Source organism: Cherax quadricarinatus, chromosome 12 (genome assembly GCF_038502225.1).
Source record: "Cherax quadricarinatus isolate ZL_2023a chromosome 12, ASM3850222v1, whole genome shotgun sequence".
Lineage (NCBI taxonomy): Eukaryota > Metazoa > Arthropoda > Malacostraca > Decapoda > Parastacidae > Cherax > Cherax quadricarinatus.
The window spans coordinates 43,940,090-43,962,087 of record NC_091303.1 but is presented as its reverse complement, the minus strand read 5'-3'; the positions used below and the strand labels follow the sequence as shown (position 1 = coordinate 43,962,087).

Sequence of the window (21,998 nt, the reverse complement as noted above, 5' to 3'; positions counted from 1 at the left end):
ATTCCATGTGAAATTTTTTTTTTTTTTGTTAATATTTTGGTTTGAAACAGATTAATTGGATTTACATTATTTCTTATGGGGAAAATGGTTTCGCAAATCATCAATTTCGCCATTAGTCACATTCTCTGGAACGGATTAATTATGAAAACAAGGGTCCACTGTGTATATATAATACTGTAGTAGGTTGGTAAACAGCAACCACCCAGGGAGGTACTACCGTCCTACCAAATGAGTGTGAAACACAAGCCTGTAATTGTTTTGCATGACAGCAGGATTGCTGGTGTCTTTTTCTGTTTCATAAAGATGCAAGGTTGCAGGTATATCTTGCCACTTCTACTTACACTTAGGTCACACTACACATGCATGTACAAGCATATTTATTTATTTATTTTATGTCTTTGCAAACAGTACACTGAGATTTTATATTTACAATAGTGGGTTGCAATGCAAAGAGAGCCTCTATTATGCCTAGGCATTATGGGCCAACTTAACATTATTGGCTTACAGAATACTTAACACTAAGGATTATATCACAGTTGAACAGTAGGACAGTAATTAATTCATAGTTGAACAGTAGATTATTAATAATAAGTTAATTAAATTTGTATAAGACAAAGGATATATTCATATAGTCTAAAATGCTTTTTGTGAAAACAATGGTTCAATTATATTCCTGTCAACAATGGATAAAAGGTTCAAAGTGATTGTTGAAGTTATGATGTGGAAGTACAGTGGACCCCCGGTTAACGATATTTTTTCACTCCAGAAGTATGTTCAGGTGCCAGTACTGACCGAATTAGTTCCCATAAGGAATATTGTGAAGTAGATTAGTCCATTTCAGACCCCCAAACATACACGTGCAAACGCACTTACATAAATACACTTACATAATTGGTCGGATTCGGAGGTGATCGTTATGCGGGGGTCCACTGTACATAGGTGAGTGTGTGTGTACTGAGTATTTAGCGTTTAGTCTAGGGTGATTAAGTGGCTTTTGAGAAGAGTTTTAAACTGATTTAATATCATCTGGTAATGAATTCCATATTTTGGGGCCCTTTATGTGCATAGAGTTTTTACACAGTGTGATATGGACACAAGGTATATCAAATAGAGATCTGTGTCTTGTGTTGTGGTCATGTGTCCTGTTTAAGTTGGTGAGTAGTAGTTTGAGTGGAGGGTTTATATTTTGCGTGTATTGTTCTGTGTATGTAGTAGGCACATTAATAAGTATGGATGTTCTTAATGGTGAGCAGATTCAGACTTTTGAAAATTGGAAGAGTATGCTGGCGGGAGTGGGAATTCGTTATCATTGTTACTGCTGCCTTTTGCTGGGTTATGAGGGGTTTTAGGTGATTGGATGTTGTTGATCCCCATGCACAAATTCCATATGTAAGATAAGAGTATAAGAGTGAATGGTACAGTGCTAGGAAAGCTGATTGTGGAGTGTAGTACTTTATCTTTGATAGTATGCCTACAGTCTTGGAGATTTCCTTGATTTGTTGTATGTGTGTCCAGAACTTAAGGCTACTGTCAAGGTGGATACCTAGAAATTTTCCCTCTGTGAGTCTTGTGACTGATGATCCATTTAGCGTTTATTTTATTTTATTTTATTTAGAAATTTAGCATACAAACAGAGGTACAAAAAATACAGGTAAGAGCAGCATGCCAAAGCCACTTATATGCATAGCATTGCGGGCTGGCTTAAAATTAACTTAAGATTAACTAAGCAATGATGAAATCAGTGATAAGACATTATTGTAAACAGATAACTATAAAATACAAATGAGTATTACAAAGACAGGTCCAATGGTTGCATGCATTACTGTTCATTCAGTAGAATGGAGTATTCTGTTAGATAGTGTATTTAAAAAAATAACAAAGTTAGGTTTAACATTTGTGTGATATAATTGTAAGTAACATTTAGGATATACAATTTATATGGTTCAGTTATTCAGTATTTATTTGGTTTTGAGTGAGTAAGTGAACTTTGAGAAGAGACTTGAATTTATAAACAGGTAGTGTTTCTTTTATATTTACAGGTAATGAATTCCAGATTTTAGGGCCTTTTATGTGCATTGAGTTTTTGCATAGCGTGAGATGGACACGAGGAACATCAAAGAGTGATCTGTGCCTTGTATTATGGTCATGTGTTCTGTTGAGGTTGGCAAGGAGACGTTTGAGGGGAGGGTTAATATCAGAGTTAAGTGTTCTATGTATGTAATAAGTGCAATAATAAGTATGGATGTTTTGTATGGTGAGTAGGGTGAGTGTTTTGAATATTGGTGGAGTGTGCTGCCTGTAGTGAGAATTTGTTATCATTCTAACTGCAGCCTTTTGTTGGGTAATTAGTGGTCTGAGATGGTTAGTTGTTGAACAATAAAATGGTATAAAATACCGACAGGTTGTTAGGTAAGACACATATGCAACAGTTAGGTATCTTTATTTCGAAACGTTTCGCCTACACAGTAGGCTTCTTCAGTCGAGTACAGAAAAGTTGATAGAAGCAGAAGAGACTTGAAGACGATGTAATCAGTCCATCACCCTTAAAGTTTTGAGGTGGTCAGTCCCTCAGTCTGGAGAAGAGCATTGTTCCGTAGTCTGAAACAATATGGAGTTGAAATGACAGGATCGAGCCTTATATAGCGCCAGGAGGTGAGACGTAGGTCACTTTGGGAGGTCAGGTCCCTCTCAAATCCAGCCGTTCTCACTAGTAGAGGTTGTTGAAGTTGATTTTAGGTCTGTACCAAGATACCCTTGTGTTGCAGTGTCTGACAGATTGAACAATAAAATGGTATAAAATACCGACAGGTTGTTAGGTAAGACACATATGCAACAGTTAGGTATCTTTATTTCGAAACGTTTCGCCTACACAGTAGGCTTCTTCAGTCGAGTACAGAAAAGTTGATAGAAGCAGAAGAGACTTGAAGACGATGTAATCAGTCCATCACCCTTAAAGTTTTGAGGTGGTCAGTCCCTCAGTCTGGAGAAGAGCATTGTTCCGTAGTCTGAAACAATATGGAGTTGAAATGACAGGATCGAGCCTTATATAGCGCCAGGAGGTGAGACGTAGGTCACTTTGGGAGGTCAGGTCCCTCTCAAATCCAGCCGTTCTCACTAGTGGAGGTTGTTGAAGTTGATTTTAGGTCTGTACCAAGATACCCTTGTGTTGCAGTGTCTGATAGATTGAACAATAAAATGGTATAAAATACCGACAGGTTGTTAGGTAAGACACATATGCAACAGTTAGGTATCTTTATTTCGAAACGTTTCGCCTACACAGTAGGCTTCTTCAATCGAGTACAGGAAAGTTGATAGAAGCAGAAGAGACTTGAAGACGATGTAATCAGTCCATCACCCTTAAAGTTTTGAGGTGGTCAGTCCCTCAGTCTGGAGAAGAGCATTGTTCCGTAGTCTGAAACAATATGGAGTTGAAATGACAGGATCGAGCCTTATATAGCGCCAGGAGGTGAGACGTAGGTCACTTTGGGAGGTCAGGTCCCTCTCAAATCCAGCCGTTCTCACTAGTAGAGGTTGTTGAAGTTGATTTTAGGTCTGTACCAAGATACCCTTGTGTTGCAGTGTCTGACAGATTGAACAATAAAATGGTATAAAATACCGACACGTTGTTAGGTAAGACACATATGCAACAGTTAGGTACAATGCTCTTCTCCAGACTGAGGGACTGACCACCTCAAAACTTTAAGGGTGATGGACTGATTACATCGTCTTCAAGTCTCTTCTGCTTCTATCAACTTTTCTGTACTCGACTGAAGAAGCCTACTGTGTAGGCGAAATGTTTCGAAATAAAGATACCTAACTGTTGCATATGTGTCTTACCTAACAACATGGTTAGTTGTTGTTGAGCCCCATGCACAAATTCCATAGGTGAGATAGGGGTAAATAAGAGAGTGATAAAAGGCCAGGATCATTTGCAGCTTTGTTTCCAAACTGAATGAAAAAGGTTTTATCAGTATTCAGGGTAAGTTTATTAGTCATCATCCAGGCAGATATTTTCTGAAATTCGGCATTGACTGTGTTTGCTAGTATGACTGTGTTTGGGTGGGTAATGACATGTAGTGTCATCTGCAAATAATATGGGTTTGAGTAGCTGTGATGCATTCGGTAGATCATTGATGTAGATGAGAAAGAGAAGTGGTCCAAGGACGCTTCCTTGTGGAACTCCTGCTGTGATTGGTTGGGTGGAAGAGTTTGCATCATTTGCATACACATATTGAGTTCTGTTACTAAGGTATGATTTTAGGTAGTTGAGGGAGTGGCCTCTGATACCATAGTGCGTTAATTTGGAGTACAGAAGTTCATGGTCGACTGTATCGAAAGCTTTACGAAAATCAATGAAAATGCCCAGAGGGACTTCTTTCTTTTCGAGTGCGGTATATATTAGTTCTAGCATGTGTATGATAGCATCATTCGTGCTTTTATTATTATTGAATCCAAGTTGACAAGGGTTTAATATGTTGTGTGAGACGAGGTAGGAATAGATCCGTCTATGAATTAATTTTTCAAAGATTTTAGAGAGCAGTGGTAAGTTAGATATTGGTCTATAGTTCTTCAAGTCAGCTTGGTCACCTCCTTTGTGGATCAGAGTGACCCTCGCTATTTTGGGGATTGTTGGGAAGGCAGCTGATTCAATGGATTTGTTAAAGACCGTTGCAATAATTGGTGACAATACCTGAGAAGCTTTTTTGTACATAAAAGCAGGCAAGCTGTTAATGTCTCCTGCCTTGTTTTTAAGGGTGTTTATGATGAGTGTAACTTCTATGGGGTTGGTTGGAGCTAGGAATAGCATATTTGGGTAGGTAACTATGAGGTAGACTGATGGACGGGTGTTTATGCTTGGTATTTTGTTTGTTAGATTTTTACCTATGGTGGAGAAGAAAACATTGAGTCTGTTTGCTGTTTCAGTAGGTGTGAGTAGGGGTTATATGATTTTGTTAGTTTGATTGTATTGTTTTTGGATAACTTTTTAGTTCCAAGAATTTCAAATAGAGTTTTCCAGGTTTTTTCCATATCACCTTTGATGTTATGTAGTCTATTTTCATAATAGACTACATAATATCAGGGTGGTAAGTGCTGACGAGTAACGTTTAGACTGTTCTCTAGTTATTTGACCCATTCTATACTGTTTTTCATATTTGTGCTTTGTGTTAATGGATTTGAGGATGCTTGGTGTTAGCCAGGGATTATTCAGTCTCTTTGCTGTGATCTGTTTAGTTTTTTGGGGGCAATGTTTGTTATAGAGGCTTTGGGCTTTTTTTTAGAAAATTATTTATACATTCATTCATATCTGTATATGTTTCAAGCTCATTTTGCTAATCAATGTTATTCATAGCTGCTATAAAGTTGTTAACTGCTGTCTTGTTATGTAGTCTGAAGGTTACTTTAGTGATGTCTTTTGGCAGTTTGCCCAGATTAGTTATGAGAAAGGTTGGGTAGTGGTCTGTAGTGTTGTCTGTGATTATACCTGATTTTAAAGTGGATATGGTGTTTGTCCAGATGTGATCTATTAAGGAGATGCTTGTCTCGGTGATCCTTGTAGGTTTAGATATTGTTGGTAGCAACAGGCAGTTACTCATTGTGTTTGTGAATTCAGTTACTTGTGGGTCCTGGTTGTGTAATATGTTTATGTTGAAATCTCCTGTTAGTAGTAGGTGGTCTTTATTCATGTGTGCATCAGTTATCATGTTTCCTAGTTTTTCACTAAGATAAGATAAGATAAGCGGTAAATGTTTGACTGTGGTACTCTGTATATGTTTATAACTGTGAGGGGTTTTTGCAGGTCTTTTGATTTAAATTTGGCTATGATATATTCTCCATGTTCATCCCTTGTGCAAGATTATATACCAGCCCATCTGGGTTTTCTTCTACTTTCTTCCTAATTCTTGTTCTTGTTTATTTCTGCTTATTTCCATGGGGAAGTGGAACAGAATTCTTTCTCCGTAAGCTATGCGTATCATAGGAGGTGACTAAATGCTGGGAGCAATGGGCTAGTAACCCCTTCTCCTGTATGAACTACTAAAAACAAGGAAAAGAAAAACTTTATAAAATTGGGATGTTTGAATGTGAGTGGATGCAGTGTGGATGACAAGAAAGAAATGACTGCTAATGTTATGAATGAAAAGAAGTTGGATGCCCGGGCCCTAAGCAAACCAAAGCTGAAGGGGGTAGGTAAGTTTCAGTGGGGAGAAATAAATGGGATTACGTCAGGAGTATCTGTGAGTTAGAGCTAAGGATGGGGTAGCAATAATGTTGAAGGATCAGTTATGGAGAGAGAAAAGGGAATATAAATACGTATATAATTTCAAGGATTATGTGGATTAAAATAAAAGTCGGATGTGAAAAGTGGGTCATAATAAGTCTGTGTGAGCCTGGAGAAGATAGAAGTGTAGAGGAGAGAGATTCTGGATCTTAAATGAGTATGTAGGAACTCTTGAGCCAAGTGAGAGAATAATTGTGGTAGGGGACCTAAATGTTAAAGTAGGAGAAGCATTTAGAAAGGGTGTGGTAGGTAACTTTGGTGTGTCAGGTGTAAGTGATAATGGGGAGTAAGTGACTGAACTTTGTATAGAAAGGGGTTTGGTTATAGGTAACACATATTTTAAGAAAAAAAAAAAAAGGATAAATAAATATACAAGATATGACGAAGGGCAAAATGACAGTAATTTGTTGGACTACGTATTGGTTGATAAGAGACTGTTGGGTAGACTTCAGGATGTACAGGTTTATAGAGGGGCCACAGATATATCAAATCACTTTTTAGTTGTAGCTACAGTGAGAGTAAAAGGTAGATACGATCCAAGGAAAATGGAAGCAGCAAGTAAGAGAGAAGTGAAGGTTAATAAACTAAAGTAGGAGGGAGTTAGGGTAAGATATAAACAAACTGTTGGAGGACAGATGGGCTAGTGAAAGTATAGGCAATGCGGTTGAAGATGTATGGGGTAAGTTTAAGAATATAGTGTTAGTGTGTTCAGCAGAAGTTTGTGGTTGTGGGTTTCTTTCGATTTCAAAAGCCATAAATGAAATCGAAAGAAACCCAAAGTATTTCTTCTCCTATGCCAAATCAAAATCGAGAACAACGTCCAGTATTGGGCCCCAACTTAAACAAGATGGGTCCTACACAGATGACAGCAAGGAAATGAGTGAGCTACTCAAGTCCCAATATGACTCAGTTTTTAGCAAGCCGCTAACCAGACTGAGAGTCGAAGATCAAAATGAATTTTTTATGAGAGAGCCACAAAATTTGATTAACACAAGCCTATCCGATGTTATCCTGACACCAAATGACTTCGAACAGGCGATAAATGACATGCCCATGCACTCTGCCCCAGGGCCAGACTCATGGAACTCTGTGTTCATCAAGAACTGCAAGAAGCCCCTATCACGAGCCTTTTCCATCCTATGGAGAGGGAGCATGGACACGGGGGTCGTCCCTCAGTTACTAAAAACAACAGACATAGCCCCACTCCACAAAGGGGGCAGTAAAGCAACAGCAAAGAACTACAGACCAATAGCACTAACATCCCATATCATAAAAATCTTTGAAAGGGTCCTAAGAAGCAAGATCACCACCCATCTAGAAACCCATCAGTTACACAACCCAGGGCAACATGGGTTTAGAACAGGTCGCTCCTGTCTGTCTCAACTACTGGATCACTACGACAAGGTCCTAAATGCACTAGAAGACAAAAAGAATGCAGATGTAATATATACAGACTTTGCAAAAGCCTTCGACAAGTGTGACCATGGCGTAATAGCGCACAAAATGCGTGCTAAAGGAATAACAGGAAAAGTCGGTCGATGGATCTATAATTTCCTCACTAACAGAACACAGAGAGTAGTCGTCAACAGAGTAAAGTCCGAGGCAGCTACGGTGAAAAGCTCTGTTCCACAAGGCACAGTACTAGCTCCCATCTTGTTCCTCATCCTCATATCCGACATAGACAAGGATGTCAGCCACAGCACCGTGTCTTCCTTTGCAGATGACACCCGAATCTGCATGACAGTGTCTTCCATTGCAGACACTGCAAGGCTCCAGGCGGACATCAACCAAATCTTTCAGTGGGCTGCAGAAAACAATATGAAGTTCAACGATGAGAAATTTCAATTACTCAGATATGGTAAACATGAGGAAATTAAATCTTCATCAGAGTACAAAACAAATTCTGGCCACAAAATAGAGCGAAACACCAACGTCAAAGACCTGGGAGTGATTATGTCGGAGGATCTCACCTTCAAGGACCATAACATTGTATCAATCGCATCTGCTAGAAAAATGACAGGATGGATAATGAGAACCTTCAAAACTAGGGAGGCCAAGCCCATGATGACACTCTTCAGGTCACTTGTTCTATCTAGGCTGGAATATTGCTGCACTCTAACAGCACCTTTCAAGGCAGGTGAAATTGCCGACCTAGAAAATGTACAGAGAACTTTCACGGCGCGCATAACGGAGATAAAACACCTCAATTACTGGGAGCGCTTGAGGTTTCTAAACCTGTATTCCCTGGAACGCAGGAGGGAGAGATACATAATTATATACACCTGGAAAATCCTAGAGGGACTAGTACCGAACTTGCACACAAAAATCACTCACTACGAAAGCAAAAGACTTGGCAGACGATGCACCATCCCCCCAATGAAAAGCAGGGGTGTCACTAGCACGTTAAGAGACCATACAATAAGTGTCAGGGGCCCGAGACTGTTCAACTGCCTCCCAGCACACATAAGGGGGATTACCAACAGACCCCTGGCAGTCTTCAAGCTGGCACTGGACAAGCACCTAAAGTCAGTTCCTGATCAGCCGGGCTGTGGCTCGTACGTTGGTTTGCGTGCAGCCAGCAGCAACAGCCTGGTTGATCAGGCGCTGATCCACCAGGAGGCCTGGTCACAGACCGGGCCGCGGGGGCGTTGACCCCCGAAACTCTCTCCAGGTAAACTCCAGGTTACAGGAAAGTGGGTGCAGGAGGGAAGGAGGAGGATTGGTGGAATGATGATCTAAAGAGAGCGGTGAAGCAGTGTAAAAAGTGAGCAAATGAGAGAGTGGGTGAGATGTTATCAACAAATTTTGTTGAAAATAAGAAAAAGTTTTGGAGTGAGATTAACAAGTTGAGAAAGCCTTAGAGAAAGAATGGATTTGTTAGTTAAAAATACATGAGGAGAATTATTAAATGGAGAGTTAGAGGTATTGGGAAGATGGAGGTAATATTTTGAGGAATTGTTAAATGTTGATGATAAGAGAGGGAAGCTGTGATTTTGTTTATAGGGCAAGGAAGAATAACATCTTATAGGAGTGAGGAAGAACCAGCTGTGAGTGTGGGGGAAGTGCATGGGGCAGTGAGTAGAATGAAAGGGGGTAAAACAGCTGGGATTGGGATGATAGAAATGTTAAAAGCAGGTGGGGTTATAGTTTTGGAGTGGTTAGTGTTTTTATTTAATAAATATATGGAAGAGGGTAAGGTACTTAGGGATTGGCAGAGAGCATGCATAGTTCCTTTGTATAAACGCAAAGGGGACAAAAGAGAGTGTAAAAATTATAGGGGAATAAGTCTGTTGAGTATACCTGGTAAAGTGTATCGTAGAGTTATTATTGAAAGAATTAAGAGTATGACAGAGAACAGGATAGCAGATGAACAAGGAGACTTTAGGAAGGGTAGGGGGTGTATAGACTAAGTGTTTGCAGTGAAACATCTGCCACATTGTCCCCCTATCCACCCTATCATATGCCTTTTCCAAATCCATAAATGCCACAAAAACCTCTTTACCCTTATCTGAATACTGTTCACCTCTACGTTTCACTGTAAACTCTTGGTCTACACACCCCCTACATTTCCTAAAGCCTCCTTGTTCATCTGCTATCCTACTCTCCATCTTACTCTTAATTCTTTCAATAATAACTCTACCATACACTTTACCAGGTATACTCAACAGATTTATTCCCCAATAATTTTTGTACTCTCTTTTGTCCCCTTTGCTTTTATACAAATGAACTATGCAGAGGCTTTAATTCCACATTTTATCTACCCAGTTGTCTTCCGAAATATCGTACCAAGTTATTTGATGTTTGTCCTGCATGGGCTACAGTGACTGTGTCCATGACCTCTCCATTTTTTTTGGTCCTTGAACCATGAGCCACCCATGACAGTTTATTATTTATGTTCACTCATGCACTCAACATTCAGTCTAATTCTGCCTGAATTTTCTGCATCGTGTGATTATCAACATATTAAATAAAGTGCAGTTAACAATGGTTTCTAAAGCAAGTGGTGATGGTGCCAAGATAAAACATGTGGTTCTCAGAAATCTGCATCTTCTCAGCCTTCTACATCTCAGCCATCTACATTACTTTCACTAGTAGAGCTTTACAGCTACCCTAACTTACTTTTATTCTGAGTCACCATTATCAGTCACATCAGTTTACATCTCATCTCTCCACCACAAAAAAGTTAGTTAATTTACTGTTAATTATGTATAGTACTATAAAATTATTTTACAGTGTTATACTGTAATATTACAGGTTACAATACTCTTCTTAAGAGTCCTGGTGCCTTCTGCATCAGAGAACTAAGTCCACTACTTTAGAACACAACCGAAAGGTCATGCAATATCAGTATCATGAGCTGCAGATGATCGTCATTATCGTATATCCTCTTCTCTCAATTAGTGCATTAATCAGAGGTTTTACTGTACTCTATTGCATTATGTATTTTTAAGCTAGGCTCACCCACAGTAACAGCCTGGTTGATCAGACTCTGATCCACCATGAGGCCTGGTCTCAGACTGGGCTGTGGGGGCGTTGATCCCCCAAAACCCTCTCCAGGTAAACTCTAGGTGATACTCTCTGCTAATCCCTAGGTACCCTACCCTCTTACCTGGAGTGGGTTTCGGGGGTCAACGCCCCCGCGGCTCGGTCTGAGACCAGGCCTCATAGTGGACCAGGGTCTGATCAACCAGGCTGTTACTGCTGGCTGCACGCAAACTGATGTACGAACCACAGCCCTGTTGGTCAGGTATACTGACTTTAGGTGCCTGTCCAGTGCCTTCTTGAAGACAGCCAGGGGTCTATTGGTAATACCCCTTATGTATGCTGGGAGGCAGTTGAACAGTCTTGGGCCCTGGACACTTAGTGTGTTGTCTCTCTATGCACTCGTGGCACCCCTGCTTTTCATAGGGGAAATGTTGCATCTCCTGCCGAGTCTTTTGCTTTCATAGGGAGTGATTTTTGTGTGCAGGTTTGGTACCAATCCCTCCAGGACCCTCCAAGTGTATATTATCAAGTATCTCTCCCGCCTGCATTCCCGAGAATACAGATCAAGGACCTTCAACTGTTCCCAGTAATTTAGGTGCCTTATCGTACTTACATGTGCTATGAAAGTTCTTTGTACACTCTCCACACCAGCAATGTCGCCAGCCTTGAAGGGGACCATTAGTGTACAGCAGTATTCCAGCCCAGAGAGAACAAGCGATTTGAAGAGAATCATCATGGGCTTGGCATCCCTAGTTTTAAAGGTTCACATAATCCATCCTATCATTTTCCTAGCGGATGAGGTAGATACATTGTTGTGGTCTGTGAAGGCGAGATCCTCTGACATTATCACTCCCAGGTCCTTCACATTACTTTTTCGCTCTACTGTATGGCTAGAATTTGTTGTATACCCCAATACATTTTTAATTTCCTCAAGTTTTCCATATCTGAGTAGTTGAAATTTCTCCTCGTTGAACTTCATATTGTTTTGAGTGGCCCATTTGAAGATTTGGTTTATGTCCATACATTTATTAAATAATAGCAACAACCACTCCAAAACTATATCCCCACCTGCTTTTAACATTTCTATCTTTATCCCCTCAATTCCTGTTGCCTTACCCCCTTTCATTCTACTCACTGCTTCATAAACTTCCCCAACACCCAGAACTGGCTTTTCCTCACTCCTACAAGATGTTAATCCTCCCTGCTCTATACATGAAATCACAGCTTCCCTATCTTCATCAACATTTAACAATTCGTCAAATTATTCCCTCCATCTTCCCGATACCTCTAACTCTCCATTAATAACTCTCCGCACCTATTTTTAACTATCAAATCCATTTGTTCCCTAGGCTTCCTCAACTTATTAACCCTTTGACTGTCGAAGGGCCAAATCCTGAAGTTGCTTCTGGTGTCGCAAAATATTCGAAAAAAAAAAAAAAAATTTTCTTATGAAATGATAGAGAATCTTTTCCCGATTGTAAAGACACCAAAAAAACGAAATTTGATGGAAAACTGACGGAATTACGCTCTCGCGACTTCGGCGATATTTAAAAATCGGCAATTTCGCCCACTTTGAGCCCTATTTTCGGCTAATTCCGTTATTCCAGTCAACCAAACTCATAACTATTTCTTCAGAACTCTATTTTTTCTATCGATTGAGTACAAGAAACTGCCCATTTACCGATTTCAACTACCCAATAACATGGTCAGAAATTTGCAATTTGGCCAATTTCACGAAAATTAAAAAATACGACAATTTCAAAATAAGGTCCAGAATGAACAATGCAGACATTCCTGGCTCTAAAATAAGATTTTCTTTGTTCATCAGTCATGTCTCCAGGTCCCTGTGATATTACTCTTGCTTTTTATTTTGAAATTTTATTCAAACAAAAAATAGAAGATTTACTGTTATGCAGACTACTGCAATACTGTAATAATTGTAAAAATTACATCAACCCATTCATGACTGCGTATTAGAATGGCTATTTGGACATTTATTGGACAATGACATCATTTGTTCACTTTTGAACATCGGCAAAAATCAAACATTTCCTGTACTTTGTGCTCCATTTCCAGGTTCTTTTTATAGTAAAATTAATCAAAATCACCTCCATTTCTATAATATAGTTTCCATTCTATCAAATGAGACCAAGAAAACGAGAATACAACCACAAATACTATACGAAAATAGACCACAAAGTCGGCATTTTAATTAAAAAAAACGGTCGGAGTTTTTTTTTTCTCATTATGCACTGCGTGCTCCAGGATTTTTTTTATGTGGTGCACACTGACCACACAGACCCATTCTCTCACATGTGGGCCTACTAGCTTTCTCCTGCCTGATTTGAAGCCGCTAGAATTTATGAGTATATATACGTCAAACACGGTACCTCGCAAACGTATATATACGGCCGCGACAGTCAAAGGGTTAATCTCACTCCAAAGCTTTTCCTTATTTTCAACAAAATTTGTTGGTAACATCTCACCCACTCTCTTATTTGCTCCCTTTTTACATTGCTTCACCACTCTTTCTTTCCATATACTCCTCCCTCCTTGCATCACTTCTACTTGTAAAAACCTCCCATATACTAACTTTTTCTCTCTTACTACTCTCTTTACATCATCATTCCTCCAATCCTTCTTCTTCCCTCCCACACCCACTTTCCTGTAACCACAAACTTCTGTTGAACACTCTAACACTACATTCTTAAACCTACCCCATATATCTTCGACCCCATTGCCTATACTCTCACTAGCCCATCTATCCTCCTATAGTTGTTTATATCTTACCCTAACTGCATCCTCCTTTTGTTTATAAACCTTCACCTCTCTCTTACTTGCTGCTTCAATTTTCCTTGTATCCCATCTACCTTTTACTCTCACTGTAGCTACAACTAAAAAGTTATCTGATATATCTGTGGCCCCTCTATAAACATGTACATCCTGAAGTCTACCCAACAGTCTTTTCTCTACCAATACATACTCTAACAAACCACTGTCATTACGCCCTACATTATATTTTGTATACTTATTTATCATCTCTTTCTTAAAGAGTGTATTACTTATAACCAAACCCCTTTCTATATAAAGTTCAATCAAAGGGCTCCCATTATCATCTACACCTGGCACCCCAAACTTACCTACCATACCCTCTCTAAAGGTTTCACCTACTTTAGCATTTAGGTCCCCTACCACAATTACTCTTTCACTTGGTTCAAAGGTTCCTACACACTCGCTTAATTAACATCTCCCAAAATCTCTCTCTCTCTTCTGCACTTCTCTCTTCTCCAGGTGCATACACACTTATTATGACCCACTTTTTGCATCAAACCCTTATTTTAATTCACATACTCTTTGAATTTATACATTTATATTCCCTCTTCTCCTTCCATAACTGATCCTTCAACATTATTGCTACCCCTTCCTTAACTCTAACTCTCTCAGATACTCCTGACCTAATCCCCTTTATTTCTCCCCACTGAAACTTACCTACCCTATCTGGAAAAACAGATGGGACGTGCAACTATGACCACCCTAGAAAATGCCATGCCCATATGACAACAGGAAAATGCAAACTCCCTTCCTGTAAGCTTTTTCACCCTGAACTGTGTACCTTTTCAGTACAGGAAAGACTGTGCAATAACTTAAATTGCCAGGCATACCATCTAAAGGGGACAAAAAGATACAAAACATCCAGGCAATGGGAAAACCTGGGTAGCCACAGCCACTCAAGAGGGAGAGGTTTTTTTAGTGCCAGGAAGGAAAAAAAACTGGCAGGAAATGGCAGAAATCGTACACCAAATCCAGTCATTCCTGGAGTGGAACCACAGTTGATGGCCTCCACTCCAAACCAACAGATACAGATACTAATGCCGGAAAAAAAATCCCCCCCCCCAGTACCAACAATACCACCAGTCCGATAACATTCTTCTTTGCAAATATACAGGGTCTAAAGCCAGCAACAAACAACAAAATACCTTTCATCCGTGGACTGCTTGCAGAGGCAAAGGCAATGTTCGCGGCTTTCACTGAGACCCACATAAAGGATCACTTGGACAACGAAATATGGATCCCAGGTTACAACCTATACAGATGTGACAGAGTGAACAGGCAAAAGAGGGGGGTTGGCCTGTACATTGCAGAGTCACTTGTTTGCACAGAACTGCTAAATGCCTCAAATGATGTAGTGGAAGTTTCAGCAGTAAAGGTCGAGAACCAAAACCTAGTCATTGTGGTAGTCTACAAGCCTCCGGATGCAACATCCCAGCAATTCCAGGAACAGCTGTTAAAAATTGACCACTGTCTGGAAAATCTGCCAGCTCCTGCCCCAACATCTTGCTCCTGGGGGATTTCAACTTGAGGCACCTAAAATGAAGGAATATAGCAAATAATGTTGTTGCAGTGATAACACCAGGAGGCAGCTCTGACGAGAACTCACATACACATGAGCTTTTAAATCTCTGCACAAAATTCAACTTAAACCAGCAAATAATAGAGCCTACTAGACTGGAGAATACACTAGACCTCATCTTCACTAACAATGATGATCTGATAAGAAATGTCACCATATCAAAAACAATATACTCAGATCACAACATAATTGAGGTTCAGTCATGTATGCGCGGAGCCCCAGACCGACATAATGAGATTAGTCACGAGGGAGCATTCACCAAATTCAACTTCAATAACAAAAACATAAAGTGGGACCAAGTAAACCAAGTCCTAACCGATATAAGCTGGGAAGATATACTAAGCAACACAGACCCCAACTTATGCCTAGAACAGATTAACTCGGTGGCACTCGATGTATGCACAAGGCTTATTCCTCTAAGAAAAAGGAGGAGTAGATGTAAAACAGAAAGAGACAGGCGCTCCCTTTACAGGCGACGGAAAAGAATAACAGAGCGGCTAAAAGAGGTCAATATATCTGAAATGCGTAGGGAGACACTGGTCAGAGAAATAGCAAGCATCGAACTTAAGCTAAAAGAATCCTTTAGGAGTCAGGAATCGCGGGAAGAACTAAAAGCCATAAATGAAATCGAAAGAAACCCAAAGTATTTCTTCTCCTATACCAAATCAAAATCGAGAACAACGTCCAGTATTGGGCCCCTACTTAAACAAGATGGGTCCTACACAGATGACAGCAAGGAAATGAGTGAGCTACTCAAGTCCTAATATGACTCAGTTTTTAGCAAGCCGCTAACCAGACTGAGAGTCGAAGATCAAAATGAATTTTTTATGAGAGAGCCACAAAATTTGATTAACACAAGCCTATCCGATGTTATCCTGACGCCAAATGACTTCGAACAGGCGATAAATGACATGCCCATGCACTCTGCCCCAGGGCCAGACTCATGGAACTCTGTGTTCATCAAGAACTGCAAGAAGCCCCTATCACGAGCCTTTTCCATCCTATGGAGAGGGAGCATGGACACGGGGGTCGTCCCACAGTTACTAAAAACAACAGACATAGCCCCACTCCACAAAGGGGGCAGTAAAGCAACAGCAAAGAACTACAGACCAATAGCACTAACATCCCATATCATAAAAATCTTTGAAAGGGTCCTAAGAAGCAAGATCACCACCCATCTAGAAACCCATCAGTTACACAACCCAGGGCAACATGGGTTTAGAACAGGTCGCTCCTGTCAGTCTCAACTATTGGATCACTACAACAAGGTCCTAAATGCACTAGAAGACAAAAATAATGCAGATGTAATATATAAAGACTTTGCAAAAGCCTTCGACAAGTGTGACCATGGCGTAATAGCGCACAAAATGCGTGCTAAAGGAATAACAGGAAAAGTTGGTCGATGGATCTATAATTTCCTCACTAACAGAACACAGAGAGTAGTCGTCAACAGAGTAAAGTCCGAGGCAGCTACGGTGAAAAGCTCTGTTCCACAAGGCACAGTACTAGCTCCCATCTTGTTCCTCATCCTCATATCCGACATAGACAAGGATGTCAGCCACAGCACCATGTCTTCCTTTGCAGATGACACCCGAATCTGCATGACAGTGTCTTTCATTGCAGACACTGCAAAGCTCCAGGCGGACATCAACCAAATCTTTCAGTGGGCTGCAGAAAACAAAATGAAGTTCAACGATGAGAAATTTCAATTACTCAGATATGGTAAACATGAGGAAATTAAATCTTCATCAGAGTACAAAACAAATTCTGGCCACAAAATAGAGCGAAACACCAACGTCAAAGACCTGGGAGTGATCATGTCGGAGGATCTCACCTTCAAGGACCATAACATTGTATCAATCACATCTGCTAGAAAAATGACAGGATGGATAATGAGAACCTTTAAAACTAGGGAGGCCAAGCCCATGATGACACTCTTCAGGTCACTTGTTCTATCTAGGCTGGAATACTGCTGCACACTAACAGCACCTTTCAAGGCAGGTGAAATTGCCGACCTAGAAAATGTACAGAGAACTTTCACGGCGCGCATAACGGAGATAAAACACCTCAATTATTGGGAGCGCTTGAGGTTCCTAAACCTGTATTCCCTGCAACGCAGGAGGGAGAGATACACGATTATATACACCTGGAAAATCCTAGAGGGACTAGTACCGAACTTGCACACGAAAATCACTCACTACGAAAGCAAAAGACTTGGCAGACGATGCACCATCCCCCCAATGAAAAGCAGGGGTGTCACTAGCACGTTAAGAGACCATACAATAAGTGTCAGGGGCCCGAGACTGTTCAACTGCCTCCCAGCACACATAAGGGGGATTACCAACAGACCCCTGGCAGTCTTCAAGCTGGCACTGGACAAGCACCTAAAGTCAGTTCCGGATCAGCCGGGCTGTGGCTCGTACGTTGGTTTGCGTGCAGCCAGCAGCAACAGCCTGGTTGATCAGGCTCTGATCCACCAGGAGGCCTGGTCACAGACCGGGCCGCAGGGGCGTTGACCCCCGGAACTCTCTCCAGGTAAACCCCCTTCAGCTTTTTCTCGCTTAAAGCTAGGACATCCAACTTCTTTTCATTCATAACATTAGCAATAATCTCTTTCTTATCATCCACACTACATCCATGCACATTCAAGCATCCCAGTTTTATAATTTCTTCTTCCCTTTTTTAGTATTTTCTACAGGAGAAGGGTTTACTAGCCCATTGCTCCCGGCATTTTAGTTGCCTCATACAACACGCACGTGACTTACGGAGTAAAGATTCGTTTCCACTTCCCCATGGAGAAAAGAGGAAATAAAGAAGAACAAGAACTATAAAGAAAAAGAAAAAACACCTAGTTGTGTGTATGAATATATATGCATGTACATGCGTGAAGTGTGACCTAAGTGTAAGATATACCTGTTATCCAGCATGTTTATGAGAGAGAAAAAAGACACCAGGACTCCTACCATCATGTAAAACAGTTACAGGTTTCTGTTTCATACTCACTTGGCAGGATGGTAGTACCTCCCTGGGTGGTTGCTGTCTACCAACCTACTACCTGTATTATATATATATTTTTATATACGTCGGCCTGCCTTTGTATCATTATTAAATTTACTCATTTGAAGTATTTTATGAACTAAGGGCCCATAAACTGATCCTTATGACAAGCACTCGTGGCTGGTTCCCATTTTCATTTCAATCAATTTTTTTAGCTGATAACCTTTCGTTGCCTATTAGTTATGTCTCAATCCATGAGAGAACTACTACTGCAAAATCATGTGCTGCCATTTTCAAGTGTTTTCTGAGACTGTTATCAAAAACCTTACTGAAATCCAATCAAAAATATATTCTTTATCATGGTCGACTGCATCAATTGTCTTACTAAAGTCAGTCAGTAAATTTTTTTGGTATGAATGGCCCTTTTTGACTCAAGTGTCGAAATTTACTAATCAAGCAAATGTTTATTTGCTTAAAATAATGTTGATAATTTTACCAATAATTATTTAACTACGGTAATGTTTATTTGCTTAAAATAATGTTGATAATTTTACCAATAATTATTTAACTACGGTAATGATAGTTATTTTTTTTTATACAAGTCTGCAACACATGCACCCCTCAGGGAAGGTTCCTTGATGTTGGTGAGGGGCTCTTGATTAAGAGAATTGGATCTTTGCTCCAGTTCCCCGAATTAAGCCTGAATGCCTTCCACATCCCCCCCCCAGGCGCTGTATAATCCTACAGGTTTAGCGCTTCCCCCTTGCTTATAATAATAATAATACAACATATGCAGTAATTAAACTTACGGAAATGAATTCAAGATGGTCAAATTCAGATTTATAAAGATTTAGGTAAGTAATATACTGGTCTGGCAATAAAACTGTATTAGAATGAAACTTCAGGTTTCACCACTGAAGTGATAACTTTGTGTAGCTCTACATGTAGGATGGATAGGTATATGAGCAGGTGTGATTGGGCATGAAATGGCCCTAATTAGCATGAACTAATAGGTCCACCGCAGTGTTCCCTGTTCTTATATGCTTGAGTTTATGACAAATATTCTATAGCAGACAGTCAGTGTAGTCTTTTTTCAGTTAATGATCTATTTATAAGAAAACTTTCATTCATAAAACCATGCTTAGTGTATCACGCTCCAAAACCTTACGCAATTTCCATGACGACCCTCGCTTACCTACATTTACTATTTAAAACTAATAATTCATTTTGCTAAGACTAGTTATTAAAACTAACGTTAGGTTGGTAATGGCTCAAGTAGAATAAATTGTAACTCTCTCACAATCCCACACTGCTTGAATAAGTAGTTTTATTCCAAAAATATTTTAGTATATAATCACGTAACAATTAAAGAAACTGACATGATCAACAATCTTGACGTGCCGTAATGACATGTCTGAAATATATCTCATACAGACATAGCTTGTCAAATACTGTACCATAATTTGCATTAAGTTCATAATACATTACTTCTGGCAAAGTTGTGGTAAATGAGTGCGCGTTGAGGTCTAAGGATGATGGTGATGATGAGTGATGATGGTGATGGTGATGATGGTGATGATGGTGATGGTGTCTGTGATGACGCGTGTGCACCACAATGTGTAGTTCATCTTACCCACAACACCATCACCTCAAGTCACTACCAAACATCTTCTCACTCTTCTTTAATATTTATCTTCTTAATATCCTTATGCCGTTGTTAATCCAGGTGAAGTAAGACACACAACAACACTACAAAAACACAATAATACATTTTCTTGCAGCACAGATTTTCACTTGTTGCTTCCTTGGAGACAACAAGCTGTGAGCACACCACCTCCACACAACACTTCTATATTAACTCTTGCTTATGGTTGTACACTGTATCCACCCTGGAGCACAAGATACTACCTCAGTTGACGCTAGTCCACCATGGTTGGTCTAGAGGAGACAAATATAAGGTTTAAACACGAGTGTGTGTTGAGCGTGTGTCGTCCCTCAACAGTGTTCAGTACACTGAGTGTCAGCGCCACCTGCCGCACACTCCCTTAACTACGCTCCTTCAAATTATAATTATTCCCACACAAGTAAAGCTTTATATTAACCTACCCCCGCTCACCCACCTCACACCACTATTAATTATGTCTATAATGGCAACCTTTACTGCCAGAACAAGATCAAGTGCCTTTATCTGTGTTGATTAAGACAGGATGCATTGATATGCTTCCAGCTGCTACATATATATCTTTGTGTAGATGACGGCCAGTTATTAGCTTACTCTGTACATCGTTTATTATTAAAGTTTATATACTTTTCAGGGTGAGTTAGTGTGAATATGGCTGAGGATGAGTGTAGGGTGTGGCAGAGCACACTATCAGGCTGGGGAGACATCTGAACATTACTTTAAGGTGAGCGTAATATGGCTTCCTGTCACGAGGTTTCATATTTTATCGTCATTGACTCGAACATTTCAGTCTCCTACACAGCTGCCACATCCGTTACTTTCTTGCCACGGACAAAACAATCGCACAACTAAGCTCTGAGTGATTGCGCTGAATAACTAGACGCTCCACATACATACATATGCATACATAAATGTATATTACCAGCACCTGTGGCATGCATTACCAACCTCGCTGACATCTTACAAGTTCCTCTGGTTATTCTCCTTTATAGCCTTAACAAACTATTACTTATTTATCTGTTTATTTTGTATAATGTACACGCCTGCGAATGTATGTTATTCACCGATAGCTTTGTGGGAGTTGAGACGCAGCCTCTGGCCCTTAGACTACTGGCATGGGCATCAGTGACATCTGGCCTCTTTGGTATTATCATATCTACTCTTGAAGTTGTGTATTGTGTTTGCCTCCACCACTGCCTCATCCTATAGTTAATCTATGTTTTCAATTTGTACCTGATTTTCCTCGATCTTGTCAGTCTTTTTTCAATTCTTCTTAGGATTTTGTATGCTGTGATCATGTCTTCCAGTGGCCTCTCTGCCAAGGCCGTCAGGTTCACTTCCTTCAGTCTATCCTCTTAGTGCATTTCCTTTGGTTTTGGTACTATTCCAGTCACCAGCCTTAGAACCTCCTCGAGCTTCTGCACGTGCTTGAACAGCCGTAGGCTAAACAATGGGACTGCGTACTCAGTAATTGGCACAGTATGTCGATATAAAGTTCTTAAGGATTCTTTGAATGCTGTTCTGTGTGTTTATTTTTGGGTGTGTATGTACTCGATGAGCTGTGTTTACGGAGTTCAACACTCTTAGAACACACCAGGCCTGGTCTCAGACCGGGCCGCGGGGGCGTTGACCCCCGAAACCCTCTCCAGGTATACTCCAGGTATTAAGTTTGTTTCCACCACTTCCTTATCAAGTCATTCCACTTTTAAACTACCGTAAGATTTAAGAAATGTTTCCTGGGAGTGATAATGTCAGAGGATCTCAGAAAAATTACACAATGGATAATGAGAACCTTCAAAATTAGGGATGCCAAGCCTATGATGACTCTTCAGGTCGCTTCTTCTATCTAGGCTGGAATATTGCTGCACACTAACAGCACCTTTCAAGGCAGGTGAAATTGCTGACCTAGAAAATGTACAGAGATCCTTCACTGCACACATAACTGCGATAAAACACCTCAATTACTGGGAATGCTTGAAGTTCTTCAACCTGTACTCCCTAGAATGCAGACGGGAGAGATACATGATTATATACACTTGGATAACCCTAGAGGGATTAGTACCAAACTTGCACATGAAAATCACTCCTTATGAAAGCATAAGACTCGGCAGACGATGCAACTTCCCCCAGTGAAAAGCAGGGGCGCA

At 40.3% G+C, this 21,998-nt stretch overlaps 1 protein-coding gene across 4 annotated transcripts in view; it reads right to left on the bottom strand.

Annotated features, from left to right (window-relative positions):
- LOC128686671 (unconventional myosin-IXb) overlaps positions 1–20,236 on the bottom strand; it is an 857,686-nt gene extending 837,450 nt beyond the window's left edge. For all 4 annotated transcript variants that reach the window (XR_011391908.1, XM_070084324.1, XM_070084325.1 and 1 more), the window contains exon 1: positions 20,079–20,236. The gene's annotated coding sequence lies outside the window, so the exon portion shown is untranslated. The remainder of the gene's footprint in view (positions 1–20,078) is intronic.
- Positions 20,237–21,998: the final 1,762 nt, after the last annotated feature.